The sequence below is a fragment of the Chiroxiphia lanceolata genome, chromosome 8 (genome assembly GCF_009829145.1).
Source record: "Chiroxiphia lanceolata isolate bChiLan1 chromosome 8, bChiLan1.pri, whole genome shotgun sequence".
Lineage (NCBI taxonomy): Eukaryota > Metazoa > Chordata > Aves > Passeriformes > Pipridae > Chiroxiphia > Chiroxiphia lanceolata.
In genome coordinates, this window is record NC_045644.1 from 16,136,202 (window position 1) to 16,151,687 (window position 15,486).

Genomic DNA, 15,486 nt, shown 5'->3' on the forward strand with positions numbered 1-15,486 from the left:
AATAGTTCTTTTGTTCAGCTCATAAATCCTGTAAAAAAATTGGTGTCCCACATGCCTTCTTCTATTTTTTCACTTAAAGTGAAAGAAAGTTACATCTCAGACATAATCACGCAGTCCTTTCATTCTTTATTGCACTACAACTCCTGGCTGTGGTCATACTGGCCTTGCTACTGTTCATTTTGTTCTATAATATTTTTCTACTGATACTTTTGAGACAATTTGACAGTCTTTCACACATATTTCATAAAGCAGAGTTTTAATGTAGAAACCTTCACAAATCTGTTCTTACAGATGCAAATTCATTTTGGTTTTTCTCCTGTGGTTTGAAATTCTGAGTGTTTATCTTATAACTTGTTCATCTGTTGGCTGTACAGATTTTCTGGAATAGTTCTTGTTTCTGAGATTTTTCTTATGATGTGGGATAAATCATTCCTTAACTATAGCAAATAAAATTCTGAATCACATTGTGGGTTTTAGTGAATAAAACTTAATCTCGTGCATTTTTCTATTTCAGCCTTTAATACCTTTATTAAATATATACTTTATAGAATATAATTAATTGATATTTCTTTCCTGGATTTTATGTAATAAGATTATAAACCATATCCTTATGTACTGCTTGGCAGCTACAGCTACTACTTAGTATCACCAGAAAAGCTGAAGTGATTATCTGTTTCTCCAGAAGAGAGCATGTTCTGAAAATGTCATGAAAAGTATATAAAAAAATATGTCTGTCTTCATGGTACAACTGGGTGGGCAATATCACAAATAGCAGAGGCTGGAAATTCATGGGGAAGGAACCAGGGACTAAATGTACTTAGATGTAGGAAAATTATGTTTAGGAATTTACAGACCTTACTTAGCCTTGATCTCTTATTATATCTTTTACCTGCACATCTATAGCAATATTGCAACAGTGAAAGAAGCCAAAAATTTAGTTTTCTTTGTGGATTTCATGGAGAAAATCAGTCTTGGAGCTGTCTAAACCATAAATGTTAAAACTTCAGGAATAAAAGTTGAAATAAAAACAACTACAGCATTCAATCTAACATGAATTTAAATTAGTTTCTCTTTCTACATGAAAGAACCTACACCCTGCCAAAATTTGTTGATGACAACAAGTTTTTCAACTCTTCAGCTGGTGAAATAGCAGCATTTGCCTTCCTTTTCTACAGCTCTGTTGGAATCTGCTTTTGGCCAGATGATGCTCTGCTAAATAGACTCCATACATCAGTTTCCTATGTTAATTATTTTAATACACCCACCAGATGGACATATCCAGTTAAGAGGCCCTGTTATACCTGGATATCCTACATACACTTATTCTCAGCATACCTTTTTCAAGTACAGTTTTTGATCATACTGTTGTACAAGTGAGAGAAATTCTTAGGAAGTTATTGAGTGTTCTTTGGAAACTTGTGGAGAAAGCATCTCTCTGCCTTTTCAGTATGTGAAATGAGTAAGAGACTTTTTTATTGTTATAATTTGGGAATGGAGGAGTGTTTCCAGAGAGCAAAAGGAAGAGGCATTCTGAGAAATGTGTAAACAAAAAGTTTTAAAAGTTTATCACTGTATTTATTTACCACATGTAACTCAATTACTATTAATCTGCTAAAAGATGTGATTCACCATCATGAATAGCTTGCCTTGGTAAAAGAACTAGAAATTTTACATATCATGTTTTTTGATCAGGCTATACTAAAGTTGCTGTCCTTGGAGAATATTTTAATGTCACTAAAGCTAAAGTTTGCATGGTTAAGTGAAGATCAGATTTGGCTCATTATAATTTTAGTCTCAATGTTTGCAAGTGTCTTCAGGATCGTGAGCAGTCCAAGCTGAAACAAGTTCAGGCAAGCTAACTTAAAGCAGAAACTAGGACTGGAAAAGAAAGGCAAAACCTAGGAACCAAGGCTGAACAGATGAAGGGCAAGATTAGGAACTAGCACTTAGTAGGAGGAGGAACTAGGACAAGGTCTAGAAAGCAGAAAATTGGATCAGGATTGTAGACAGAAACTAACACTCAAGAGCAAGAATCTAGAGCACAATTACAACTAAAAGGCATTAAGCCTCCCAGAGCATCCTGTACCATCTCATATATATTGAGACAGGTTATACCAACCAGCTGTCTCAGGGGTGAGGCCATTACCCTTTGGAAAACTAGTTATGGCCAGATGACTAAGAAAGATTGCCTGAACTGACATCTTGACTTTACAGCTTTCAATGACAGCTGAGCTAGCAGGATGTCTTGAGTGACACGACCATCTTCTTCATCATCAGATACTAATGACTTCAACATTCTTTTTATCAGTAGTGAAGCAACATATGAGCAATAAACTGGAAAACAATTTTCCAGATGAGATGAGAAACTCGCAGACCCAGAGAAGTTTGAATCAAAGCAAACTGCAGTGATCTCTTAATGCACAGAAATGCTGAGAAAACAAGATCAACCTCAAGCCTTTCTCTAAATGGGGAAGATTTTACTCCTGGTAGAAAACTAACTAGAAATCACACACCATTGCACATACTGTCCTGATGCAACATTACATAATACATCCTGAGTACTGGTCTGGTTTTCTTTTGCAAGGCTGGTGCTAATTTCCGTTTTGGAAGGTGCAGATAAACTGAAATATCTAAACTACCAAGTTGTTCTATGCCAAAACATAAGGCATGGCATTACATATTCTATAACACTACAACTTCTGTCCCTTTTTTGCATTTCTAACAGTTACGAGTACCTGTTAGTAGAGCCCTCCCATGAGTTTTTACCATCTAGGAACACATGTCCATACCTACACACTTCAGCTCAAGTTGTTTACCCACTCTGCCTCAGTGCATCCATCAGTTGGAGTGAAGGAGTATGCTCATGGGGGTCCTAAAGCATTAGTTATTTATAAGATTAGTATGGTTTTTTCAACAGCTTTGTACATTCTTGGATATAAATTAGGAAAATCTTGAGTTTCTTTTTCAAGAACTGTGTGACATTTCTCATACATCTTTTTTTCCCATGAATATTAGCAGTACTTCCTGCATTTCAATCTGAGATACATACATACACTTCACACCACAATCAAATGGGAGAAGTAAACAACATTCAGGTATGAGTGTTTGCTTCCTGTAGGATTCTGTGGAAATCACAGAGATATCTCCATGTGGAATAGGACACAACTTGTTTCCTCTCAGCTGCTTGAATAATAACTTCCATTCTAGTCACTGCTGATAAACCTCTCTTAATGAAAACTGTACCAACCTTAAATCTAATGGGAAACTACATTCCTTTCTTATCCTCAGATACCTTTATACTTTTTTGTACCTCTACTATATCACCACATGTGGAATTCTCTCTGGATCTTCTAGAAATTGCTCTGAAGATGTCTCAAAATGGTATCAAGTTAGACATTGGCAGAAATCTCTCCAGTTTTATCCAATTTTGATCCATTTCAGTGGCTCCCTACAAGGTTTCAAATGGATTTTAGAGGATTATTCTTAGACTAAAATCTAATAATCTATTGGTTTAATATAGTCAACAATTCTTAAATTTGGTGTCATCTTGAATCTTTAGCTAGCAGATCCTCTACTGCACTCCAGGTCTGACAAAGACAGCAGCACAACAGAGTTTCTCTGCATAGCCCCACAACTATGTCATTGCATTTAACCTTTTCTAATCGCTGTGCAAATGAGTCCCATTTTCATATTCATTCATCTTTGGAATTTTTGCTGAGATTATTAATATAGAGTGGTAGCTTTCAAAGAGTGGAGATAGAGATTGTAGGAGTCCAAGACGTATAGTACTAGACTAACTCTGAAGTAGGAATTTACCATGGATAACCCTTCATATACCATCCTCAATCCCTTGATAAACTGCATATTCTCTTTCTAGCTATCTCAAAAGGTGTATTGGAGACAGCAGGTGCCAGGTTGCCTTTTAATTGCACCCCATGGCTTTGGATTTCACAGCCTAATGGCAGGAGATCAGTTACACTGTGTTGACATAGTTTAGCAACAAGCTAAATAAAGACATTTTTGTTTTGCTGGCTCCTTAATCCTTGTGAGAAGTGTTGGCTATTATTTCAGTTCTGTGCCCCACGAGGCTTTCCAAGTTTTCCAGTCCTGTACATTGTACCCATTCCTATTTACAGAAACAGGGCAGACTACTGGTGTGAATATGTTTGTTGGTTTGTAATGAAGTGTCTTTGTATTGGGGAAACTAAGCCTTTAATTAAAACCAGCTGGCACTATAAACTGTTTCATGCTCCATAATACTTGCCATGGTTTTCAGTTAGAGATATGTAAAATCAGGGGTTTTTCTTCATCCTAACTGAAAACTCTGTTGCTGGTTTTCTGCTTAAAGGTGGAGTGCTCCGTCCCCCCCAAGAGATGAGTAAAACAACTACATTATAACATTTTTTTATCCCAAATGCTGCAGCATTTGCCTCACAGAGGGTTTTACAAAAGAACAAATAAACCGTGTGACAGCCATCTTGTTACTGTTTCTGCATTTCCAATCAGCCAATTTCTTTGAGTTATAATAAATGTAAATACAGAGTCCAAAAATGTCAGCAAATATCATGCTTCTCGATAGCATGTGTATGGACAGTTGATAAGGGAGAGTGGTCAGATGAGCACAGTTCTGAGACATAAGAGATCAAGAAGAGAAGTACAACATTGCCATTAAAATAATATCTCCCATAAGCAAAATCCAGTCATAATTATTTTACATTTCAGTTATGAGTTAGCTTTGCTACTGCTATTGCATTATTTCCGTTCTCATTAAATCTATTCCCCCAAATTAAGTGAGTATGCCCACAACATTGTGTTTGTGAAATTGCAAATATGAACCTGTTAAGTATTTGCAGAAAGAGACTAGAGTGATTAATAAGGCAAAAGATTAGGAGCGAGGCCAATCTGGGTCCTAATCCCAGCTGAGCCACTTATGGTGTAACCTTGGAGAAGTTACTTGACCTTCATGTTTCTCAGCAAACTCTGCTGGAAATTGGATACCAGCTGGACCTCAGAGGATACCAGACACGTCTGCTGAACTCCTCCCAATTAGCAGTGTTAGAATAACAGTGAACAGGCTTGCATTACTATTGTGGGGTACTATGCACATAAATACAGTCAAGGATTAATGACCTTCTTTCCCTTTCCTGAAAGGGCTAAACTGATCTTAAGAGGTGACCTACGCACTACATGTCCTGTCCAGTTGTTGGCTATATCAAACATTAAAATAATGGTGCATATGAGGCAATTAAGACTTAAAAAGATTCCAACTCTTCCCTTCCACCAAGCATTCTTCTGCACTTCCAGCAAGGACATTTATCAGATTATCTGATTAGTATGATTAGATTTATAGGCCCAGACTCTGAGCTGCATCCATGATGAACTATCTGCGGTTCTTTAATATGGGATCAGTTCTAGGCAACTGGAAAAGGCAAGTCCAAGAACTGGTAATCCCTTAGCTGAAGTATCAGTCTGGCCACATTTACCCCAAACACACCTGCCAATGATCCTATGCCAGTGACTTTATATCATAAAGAAATTCCTCTTGTCAAGTGTATCCCAAAGTCCTTTCAAACAACTAAGTTATTTTCCTGAACTGAGCCTAAATTTTCCACTGGTATGCTGGTAATATTTGTTCTGCTTTTATTTAAAAAAAAAAAAAATGAAAGAAAGAAAAAAAATGAGATAAAGGAAAGCAAAACCACAAAGCACACCAGTCCCACATAATCCTCAGACCTCACGGTTCACTGAAGGGAGGATAGTGAGAAGAAGAGTGTGCTCAATATGACTGCCATTATATATAGTTCAGACATGGTTTCATGCAGGTATCAATGAAAGAAAAATCAAAAACCTAATACACAAACATGGAAGTAATTTGAAAACACAAATGATAAACCAGCACCATATTATCATATGAAATCTTCCATATTTCCTACAAGAGAAGATAGTCCTCCATAAATAATTAGAACAGTAGCTAATTTGGTACAGTATAATAACTAATACAATATGTCAAAATTATCAAATTGTGAAGAAGCTATGATGTGCAGGCTTAAATAAAATGTCCAGCATTTTGGTTTTTATTGCAGTCCTCAGTCAGTATATTTGTTGGTTTTTTTGTTTATTCACAATGGTGTAGAGCTGTACTTTCCAAAACAAATATGCGGCACCTTTCTTACAAAAAAAGTCTTTGAAACTCCTCTATGTGACAATACATGCCCCTTTAAGCCTTGTGGGGGAAGGAGAGTAGGGAATTCTGACAGATAACTGCTATTGTGTTGCAAAGTTCTCCATCCATTATTTACTGTTCTATTATTTTACAACCAAATTATTTTAGCAGAGCAATGGAGACACACACATCCTCGAGTGCAGTCTTGTTGTTAGTGCTTATTTGTCTGCTAAATAAAAAACTAATACACCTATCTTACTTATTTTATGTCTTCTCTGTATGGGATCATGTAGGGCCATAAAAGACCTCAGTTGTTCAGTGTAACCAACAGATAACTTATCTAAATATGCAGACACAACACAGATGTAAATACTATACCAGCAAAGAAAAAGTAGAGAAGAAATGATGTCCAGATGTCCACAGTCTGATAGGATTTTTTCTGCAGTTGGTACAGCTAATGCCTCATCAATTTTTCCTCTGTGCCAGGACCACCAGGTCAGCAGGATCTGCTGGTAAATTTTGTAAGGATCAGCTCTCCAGGGAAGCAGATAACATCTCAAGGTTTGGCACTCAGCATCACATCTTCTTAGATGGAAAATGTGCTGGCACATTCCTGCTGCTTTCCAAGAGATCTGGCGAACATCTACAAACACAGGATCTCTACAGGAACATGGGAAAATTTCACATTTCTGCAGTGTTCGGAAGTCCGAGTAAAATGTATCCAGGGAGATAAAATGTATCCAGGGAGATAAACCAAACACATCTTCTAGGAGGCCCTCCATTTCAGTGTCCCATTGCCATGATATAGTTCACAGCAAAATCTGACATTTGGTAGGCACTACATTGTCTATGTCAGAAAAGGTGCAAGTGCTACCTATTGAGTTGTGGTAGCATTTATTCCACCTTTCAAATTCATAATTTTCCACCTTGTTCTACCTCTGACTGAGAAACTCTCAGAAAGAACTCGTGCCCTATTCCTAACCCATGTCCCTGATCAAAGCAGGAAAGAATTTTAGCCTTTGCCAATGCAGCTAGAAAAATTAGATACATATACTGAAATCTTGTTCTCATTAAAACCAAAGAGTATTTTATGCTTGAAGTTTAATCAGGTAGAACCGGTCCTGAAAGACTTGGTATATGATTTAGAGAATTAAAAGATACTAAATTGCCATTCCCAAGGACACCAAGGGTAGAATTAATCCAAAATAAACAGGATATGTCAACTGGAGATGCCTGTTTTCTCCATTAACTATAGACCAAATGTAAACAACTACTTCTTAATTATGTATTTAACCATTAGATCACTAAAGGTACCTGGGCCAAGTACCATCTTTAATGGAATAAGATCACATGCACATGCACATGCACACATCACATAACAGTAGCATCACTTTTTAGAAGCCATCTTCCATCATTTGGTGTGAAGGCTTCAGTCTTTGGCTGAATGTCTGACTGAAGTTCAGTCAGAAATGAGGATCAGGTTAGGAAACGTTTAAATAAATTGGACATACAGTCCCTGGCACCTGACAGGATGCACCCCCTGAGTGCTGAAGGAGCTGGTTGAAGCCATTACAAGGCCACTTTTGATAACTTTTGAAAAGTTCATAAAGGAATTAATCAAAATTAAAACAGTCAAAAACTTAATAATTGAACTATCTAAGACTTTTAAACATGTTATTTCATCCATCTCAACAAAACTGTTCATCAGTGAAGATTTTTTTTATAAAAAGTTAATTAGCAGAGATTTTTTTATTTTAAAAGTCAGTGTTTAAACAGCAGTTTATAACAGCAACACTTTGGACCAACTCTGCTTTTAAGTGTTGATTGGATGCTGGATTGCTGACATAGGTGTGATCAGATTAGTTCCTTGGATGGAACTGCAGAAATGTTTGGTCAGGATTTTATAGTCATGATGGTTAATCTCTTATTTTGTCCTAATGCTTATATTTCTTGAAGTGAAAACAGCAGCTAAGCTGCCACTGAACCCCTTAATTTAGCTCCACTGTGCATATGCAGCCCTTGCACCAGTTTCAGAGAACAACTATGGATTTGAGTAGGGCTGTGTGGAGAGGGATAACGTTGTCTGTGAGTCAGAAAACATGAAGTGGACAGGATGGGATTACTGCAATAGTAAGAACAGCTTTGTGCAGTAAATGCAGCTGCATTGGTATGCTGGAGAATACAGTTTTATGCCTGCCTTTTCTAGAAGTCCCCTGCCTGGTATGCTGACTAGGCCCCTGAAACACCATGTTACCTCTGTTTGGAATTTCGTGTCTCATTTTCTGAATAAAAGCTACTTATATTCCCATCATGCAGAAAGACACAGCAGTTGGATCTGCCACCCACTGTCAATATGCACAGTGAAGTATCATGCTGAATTCTTTGAAGAATTACCTTCCAGTTTTCTTAAATCAGACACCCAATGCTAATTTCAATTTTATTCTCCTCGTGCCCTACATCCACTTCTGTAAGAGGAAGGCAAAACTTATCTCAAAGATTTTGTAAAGGGAACTATTAATGAAGAGACAGATATCCTTGTAACCATCACACACCCATGAGAAAATTCAAACTTAACTTTTCGAAAGGGATCTAACTAAACTTCAGTGAGTGAAGTATAGGTAGATGCTTCGTGCAGAACACTGAGAAAGAAGCAGCATCATGAATAGCTACTCAGTAAGCAAACACTGTTCTTCCTGTGCATCGAGTGAGGCAGAAATCCTGCAGAAAACAAAACGAGCCTGCTGGGGATATGTGGTCTGTCCTGCTTCAGGCTGCAGTGATTGGGCTCAAAAGGGACCCTACAACAGCCCTGTCTGCTTTATTTCATATCCCTTCCACACACACACCTTAAATAAGCAAGCCACTCTGTTTTACTCTTTCCTCACTGGCCTCTGTTTTGCTGACCATATCCTTACTTGAGAATTTCAGCCTCGGTCAGCACATCCCCACCACTATCCTTTAAAATTTTCAACTACAGGGAGTTCCCCACACTCCCTGTTCACATCTTTTCCTGGTAGTCCCTCTTGTTACTGTATTGCTGTTTTAGCCTTGGGTTGGCCCACTCCTTTCCCTGTCTGCAATGCCAGCAGTTTCTCACACTATAAGCCCATGTTACCAGTGAGGAGTGAGGGCAGCTCCAGCCCAAAGTCCTGCTGTTGCCAGCAGCACAACTGCTGAGGAGCAGCACAGCCTGTACACGTGCCTTTGGCTTTGTGGCACACACCTCATCTCCCTCACCAAAGGGTACAGTGGTGTTTGCAGTGAGGTGGAATATACTCCTCCTCTCACAGGCTGGTGGCACAAGATCTGGTCCCTCTTCATCACCTGTGCTACAGGCAGGTCTGTATTGAACACCAAACCTTGTAACAACCCTCCTGGAGACAGACTCCAGGGGCCACTGCTGTGGTGTCTTTCCAACTGATTCACTTTACCTTCCCAAGGCACCCAATCATTTAGTGTAAACCACTGTCCAGCACCCTTGACAGAGATGATGTAAAAAACTAAAGGCTGTATCATAAAGGCTGTGCTGAAAATGTCAGACTAAAGCACCACCCAACCCAGTATCTCTATCACTGTGTAAGTTCACAGAGAAGAGCACAGACCAGAGCAAGATGCTTCCTCAAAAAATCCCAACATCTAAGGATTTGTAGCTAACCACCAGCTAATGGTTGTATCCCTGCATGTTATAACTCCTAACAACTCTTTTAATCCATCAGTTTCTCTAATTATTTATTTGAAGTCACCTATCTGGTAGATGATAACACACAGGGAGCAATCATTTTGTTTTCCTATGCTGCATGTTATTATCATATTCTTTGCCTATCTGTCTTTACATAGAAAAAATAATTGTCTGTTTAATTATTCTTTATATTCCAACCATCCTATTTATTGATCCTTATCAGCACTCCAGTTTTCTTTGGGAGAAGAAAACTGAACTGCATCCAGTATTTAAGATGCGAGCACACCAAGAACATCTACATGCAAAACTATATTATCTCATTTCTTTTTTTAGTATTTTCCTAATGATTCCTGAATTCTGTCTCCTTTTTTGTGGCTACTCAGCATTGAGGTTACATTTTTATGTGCTTGCCTGTTGAAGTTCCTGAACAGCACCAGCTAGTTCAGTCTCCATCACTATGTATTTAAAGCTGAGATTGGTTCTTGCCATGTGCATGACCTTGACCCATATCTACACAAATGTCATTGTCCATTTAATCACCTGATAATAGCATGAAAGTTTTTTGCTATTCTTCAGAAGAACCTCCTGTCTTCATTAATTTCAGTTTTACTAAGTATCACCAGCAAACTTGACTTGGCAGCCTCAATTACTTTTTTTTAAGTAATTAATATGCTAACCGTATAAACGTATACTTACAGCAAATAGATTTTTCCAATAATAATGGTAAAAGTTCCCCAAAGATTAAAAATGCTTATGACATGCATTTACCTTCTTCAATTGAAGTTCATTAATTTCTGCATGAAAATTTCAAAGCCAGATTCCAAATCTTTAACAGGAAAGGCAGCAGAAAATGTTGTCTGAATAAGAAGTGCCAAAACTCTGTATTTTTTTGGTTTTTTTCCATCCTCAAGCATTTCCCTTGCACTTTCACCACCTCTTATATCTTTTCCTATAAAATTACCTTCTTATTTTGTTACTTCCCATCTGCTCCTGTTTACATTTTTATCTTGGATTTTTCTCTTCCTTTCAGTGTCCTTTTTTTGTTTATTCTGCTTTATGAGTTTCTACCCTTTTTTTTTTGCTTGTTTTCTAGGATCCTCTGCAGTTCTGTGTTTTTCCATTATTATGATTACAACCATTCCATCATTTAATGCTTATTATTTTTATTGCCGTACTGAATCAATAAACATTCCTATAAGCCCTGATGGATCTGACAAAGAGCTGAACTCTTGGCCTAAGTCAGTGACAAAACATAATAGGGAAAAATAGTGGGTGTGGAACTGCAATGTAACAGCAAAAGAGTTAAGGGGAGTAAGCTGAAACCATAGTATGTCAGTCGCTTGGCTCTGCTGACTGGAGATGGTACATTGTTTGAGAGGCAGTGTGGAACTTCAAGGAGTTGTTAGACTTTCCACCAGTATATAAGGGGGGAAAAAAGTACTTGCAGAAAATTAGTTACTGAATAAATAAAAAAAATCATAGAAGAGATGCTTCAGAAGTGTAAGTCTTAGGGCAAAGCTAACATGCCAGTTTGGTGTCATTCCCACCTCGCCCCCACTTACTCGGACATAACTGGGGAAAACATAACTGTTACTCCTTGGAGATGTGTTCACAGCTGCCTTTAGGATGTATTATGGAAATTGGATGTTGTCCCCTGATATTAAATCTGCCCTCAAACCTGGAAAACAGACTTTTTAATTACAACTAACATTATCTCCTTATCCTGGTTACAGAGCAGTCTGTAGTGCATTTCTCTTGTCAGCCAGCTAAATTCTCCAGAACTCAGTCTTGCCTCCTTCTCTGAGTTTGATGGGACAGGAAGAGCAGAATTAAAGGAAGACACCAAGAAAATACAGCATACCAGCAACAGGTATATCAAGTATTTGAGACTTGCCACATTCAGCTCTGAACATCTGATAAGCCAAGGAACAGCTGAGGTAAGTATGCTAATTCTTGTAACAGCCCTGCAGGGAAAGAAGAAAAAGGGGTCTGAGGATGTTGATGTGACATATGGGGCAGCCAGGTTGAATTTATTTCCAGTTTCAGAAGCAGAGGGAGTAAGCATCCTTTTGGAAGGCTAAAAAAACCTAGCTACAACACAACCTGTGGATAGAAGGTTCATCTCATTCCTCATCCAAGAAGGTAAAGTCAACCTTCTTCAAAGAATAAATTATTTTTATTATGATATATGCTTCTCTGAAGAATAAATAATAGGAAACCTCAACCCATATAATGTAGAGGGACATCTCCACAGCAGTAACAGGTTTTCTTACCTTGGATGGGGGAACCAGGTTTTCAAGTGCTTTGGTACTTGTACTCAAAATTAAAAACAAACAAACAAAAATAAAACAAACAAAACCCCCAAACAAATGGGGAAAAAACGAAGCCAAAACCAAAAAAGCCACCAGACCTCCTTGGTGTACAGGAAAAATAAGTGAAACAAATCCTACATTTGTTAAGGATTCCCTAATCCTCTAAGAGATCTGTGTATCCTGTCCAGAGCAGCAGAAGCACTAAAGATGGAAGAACAATATAAAATAGTCAGTTTTCTGAGCAGTGATTTTGGCATTAAAAGCTTGGAAATCGCTGCAAGAAAATTAACCGCTATGCAGTGTTCTGTAACAAAGAAATTTTTAAAAAAAATTGTCTGAGCATGCTGCCTGAAAAATTACAAGAATATAACATTAAATATGAAAGCAAATAAATTCAAAGCAATCAAAGCAAACGTGAATATTTTTCCTTCACAGCAGCAATGAGAAATCACATCTTGTGAGCATATACTGATTAGAACATAATTCTGCAGAAGCTTCCAAGAGTGTAGAAGAGACTCATGCAAGCAAAAGCTTGAGTTGCATGTTCAGCAATGCCGGTAAAAAACTCAGTGCACAATAATGAAGACTTCAAACCTGTTGGGCAATAGAACAGGTTATTTTGGTATCCTTAACACCTATTCTATTTTGATGTGCTGCCAACAACGGAGTTACAACACCTTTCTGAAGCTGATTGTGATACCTACATTGCTTTCAGCTGAAGGAGGGTAATGTCCCTTTGTTTAAAAATAGCTGAAACAATGGAAAACCACCATCCCCAGAAGAGGTCTCTGGAGAAAATGGACAGGAATACTGGGGGGGGTTTCCAAGGATCTGCTAAAGGTGGGAGTGGTGAAAGATCGGTTTATATAGCAAGATAACTGAGAGATTAAAAACAGAAGAAATACCCAAGGAGCACTCCAAGAGAACAGCAAAGTCATTACACAGGGCTGTTGCTGCAATTTTTCTGATACTTTATTTTTGCATAGTCTTCAAAAGAGAGACAGAAAAATAGCACGGTTGCTATGAAACTGCTTCCTGCTCTTTGGTTACTCTCTATCTACAGGATGCAAAAACAGGATGGCACCAGAAAAAAACCCAGCCATCTTCATCCCCACTGTCTTCTCCTGAAAGTGATAATACCCAAACTATAAGGCAGCCATAGGAAAGGGTGACGCTGTTGCAAGAAAAAAAACCTTATAATTTAGCAGGGAGAAAATTATAGATGCTTGCAAAAAGAAGTCACTTAGGAATTATGGTCTGAGGAAATTAAAGTAAGAGCTGATTATTTCACAGAAGGAATTAACCAATTTCAAAGGTTTCCTGAAAAACAAAACTCATTCCATGAGGACACTGATTGCTGGAAAGCAACAGTAACCACCCAGCCATGTAGAAAAGACAAGTATCATCACTTACTGGTGGAAACAGCAACACAGACCATCAAGGTGGCCTATATTCTGTGGAATAATTTCTCCAGAAAAAAGGAAAGTCAAAAAATAGCTTTGGCCAGCTTGAAACTTGCTAGACATTATCAACGAACGGGATATATAGCTATACCAACCAGAAAATACCAGCATTTCTCTGCCCCGTGAGTAACACACAGATATCCAGGTCAGGAGCAGACCTGTGCCATGACACAAGAGCCCATTTCTTTAAGTGCAATTCTATAAGTTGCCTTGCAAGACTATTTCAGAAGATGTAATACTACAGTTCAAATTAATGGTTTCGGAGAGAAACAAAATAAGAGAGATTCATTCGTGAAACCTCCTGCTCTTTGTGTTTTTTGCAGTGCTGCAAAAATATATTGCCAGAAGAGACGAGTGTTCACCAGATTCTTTTTAAAGGCATCTGTCAGTCTGAGTGAGCCAAGATGGGAGTGGGAAAGGGAAGGCTCTCTCCAAACAGGTGGGCAGCGGACAAACAAGATTTTACTCTGGGTAGATTCAGTAGAGATACTACAGATTAATTGACAGCAGACCAGTTTTACTGCTGCGTGTAGGGCTTGGACTTGTAGAGTAACAGATCACAAGAACAACAGAACTATGAACAGAAAGCAGCTAGTACTGAAGATGAAAGTCAATCATTGGAAGAAAAAAACAATGGAAATATTAATACCTTTCTGTGAAAAGCCTTCTGTGAAATACCCTTCTATAAAATGGGCTACACAAATGCAGCTTTTAACATGATTCAATACCAAGATTTTCTGAAGCACAAGGAAGCTTTGCACTTGCATTTCCTGAGTCTTGTATTTCATCCTGTAATCTTAAGTTCACTACCAGAAAAAAAACCACTTCAATCGCCCTTCACTCACCTACACTTCACTAAGTGTAATATTTTAATTCTTGTTGTTTCCAGATTAAGGTTTCCTGTTCTTAGAAGATTGTCTGAAATTCTCCTACTATCACCAAAAAACTATTGAGCAGGATTTGTGATCTCAAGCTCCTGCCTTGAAGAAAAGCAGGTGCTTCATGATCATGGTACCTAGAACTCCAACAAGCAGAAAGAGCAAAAGAGACAAAACTGCCTTGTAATTATCTAAGACCCACTGAAAAACAAAAGGGCTATTAAACAAGGTGATTGGAGAAAGAAGGGATGAACTATTAGTCTGGTTTTCCTTAACACTCAGTAACTACTGTTATCACTCTGAAACACAAGGTCTCCGTACCTGTACTGCCTGCCTGGTTCTCTGCTCAAAAATGACTGCCACAGTGGCCAGTCTGGATGCAATTCTCTCAGTTTATCTCTCAAGTAAGAATCTCAAATTCAAGCAATGCAATGGTAATGCCAACTCTCTCCTGCAACCACAGCTGCCCCCTTACTTTACTTAATGGTCCTCTCTCTCCCTCTTCGCCCCTTTCCACTGGAGAAGAACCAAGAATTGTTTGATCAAGCCCCAGGCAGACACAATTCATTCACCTAGAAGACTCCCCAGCAGAGGGTTTTCCCAGGGATGTGAGCCAAGCCAGTGAAAACACATGAACTTCACTGTTTAGACCCACAGACATTACAGTACCTGTTGGCCTTTATCACTTACACAACAAAATCTATGTCCGGGAAGTCTCCTGAATTTTGCAGTTAGTTTGTTTCTGATCATCTGTTTTGCAACCACCAAGGGGTACTTGGTCCCCTGCAGTCAGCTGCTTGCTTGCTAGCCAGGTGGTCCACAAAATTAGGCATCCAGTGAGAGGAGATGGGAATAAAAACATGCCAGAAAGTCACCTTCCCTCCTGTCTTCCTTTGGATGCACAGCAGAAGCATACAAAGCAGACCAGGACTGGCCAGTGAGCGCAGCAATGCCCGCAGTGTTACACCAGCTCGAGGTGTAGCAGTGCTCA

The 15,486-nt window shown here is 38.5% G+C and overlaps 1 long non-coding RNA gene across 1 annotated transcript; it reads right to left on the reverse strand.

Moving 5' to 3' along the window:
• Positions 1–1,755: 1,755 nt before the first annotated feature.
• Positions 1,756–14,198, reverse strand: LOC116790197. The gene is made up of 3 exons (XR_004358284.1): positions 14,188–14,198; positions 13,270–13,272; positions 1,756–2,194 (listed from the first exon to the last, which is right to left on the reverse strand). It is a non-coding gene; the product is annotated as an uncharacterized LOC116790197 (long non-coding RNA).
• Positions 14,199–15,486: the final 1,288 nt, after the last annotated feature.